We start from the raw sequence: 1,554 nt of genomic DNA, 5'->3' as shown, positions 1-1,554 counted from the left end.
ATGATGATGATGATGATGATGATGATGATGATGATGATGATGATGATGATGATTCTCGTGTTGGGAGTTGTTGTTTTTTATCTGGCATCTCTGTCCATCTACTTGTACGTCATGTACGGGTTGACCCTGACAGGCAGGGGCGAAGCAGCCTGTCTCCTAAATGTTCTAAAATTGTGCGAATGGGAGCGTAAAACATTTACAATTATATCTTTCTGGCATCAATTTGGGGGCGAATTTCCCCTCGAATTACCGTTGCGATTACATCATACAACAATTCAGAATAACCGAACAAATGTTCACCTCTATTTTACCTTCTACCTTGATGTACCACATTATAGAAAGCCCCGCTATGACTCAGTGTCAAGCAAAGCCTGCCAAGCTGTGAAGCCATCAGGCTTCGGCATTTTCGGCACCTTTCGCCAGCTGTTTCACGTGCAAACAAGATGGTGTCACGGCCACAGGATAGTGGTGTCATTCTCCCCAACGACTTACAAGTAAAGAACAAACACACGCCGGGCAGCACGTTCAAAGCCTTCCGTGACCGGCCTTTACTCCAAGGTTAATCTTCAACCCAAACACTGAGCGGTAAACAAGAAGAAGCAGAAGCTAGCTAGCGTGAGGAAGAAAATAAGTCTAAGTTAGAGAGTACCCACTACTAATTAAAAGTGGGTCACGAAAGTGGGGGTATTGCGTCATCAGTTGTTGTTGGCCCCCCACCTTCGCGCTTGCGCGACGGAAGTTGGGAGTGTTTAATTATGGCGGTGATTGTAGAGGGCCTATTAGGGTTGTATTGGATTTCGTGTTGGTTGCACAACGACTGTCCCACACGAAGGGCTGCGGTGATCTGTTAAGCACACAATTACATGTAATATGTTCTAAAGCCGCAATCTGTGGCGCTCAGAAAACAAACAGAGTTGAGAATTCAGTGTCTCCCCCGGCTCCCAGGTGGGCCTTCTCCGTGTCGTAAAGACGTGGTCGCCAGGTGTCTCTGGACGGACGGACGGACGGGCGGACGGACAGAATTTCTCATCGAGGAATAATTCAGCTGCAACAAAAAGAAAAGACGCCCCTTCGTTCAAAAGCTTTCTAATCATTGTTTAAATAGCTATTAGTAAGACAGGGAATTGGCGGACAAGAAACGTAATTGCTAGGTAGGCCCTATATCTAGTTTTGGGCGTTTTAAATATTACAGGTGTGTGTGTGTGTGTGTGCACGTGCAAAAGTCTATTTTTTTCTGATATTGATTTACCGAGCTTTATTGAGCTCATCTGGTACATGTTGAAGATTTACTTAAATTAATTTGAACTGCTAACCTGTGGTTGCTTACTCACTGAGGCAATGTCTGCCGTCAGTTCTTTTCATCGTGATAAACAAAAGCTGAAGCAACGAAACCAAGTTGGAGTAAGAGGTTAATATGACAAAATTGTTTCAAAAGATCAGAAAACAACTACTCTGACTAAACCTCGCTGCTCATTAGTTCCCGCTAGGCAAAAAGTTGTGCACTATTGCAGGAAAATGAAATATATGTGAATGAAAATAAATTATATGGATCTA

This window comes from Aplysia californica, unplaced genomic scaffold (genome assembly GCF_000002075.1).
Source record: "Aplysia californica isolate F4 #8 unplaced genomic scaffold, AplCal3.0 scaffold01384, whole genome shotgun sequence".
Taxonomy (NCBI): domain Eukaryota; kingdom Metazoa; phylum Mollusca; class Gastropoda; order Aplysiida; family Aplysiidae; genus Aplysia; species Aplysia californica.
This window is presented reverse-complemented; position numbering follows the sequence as displayed.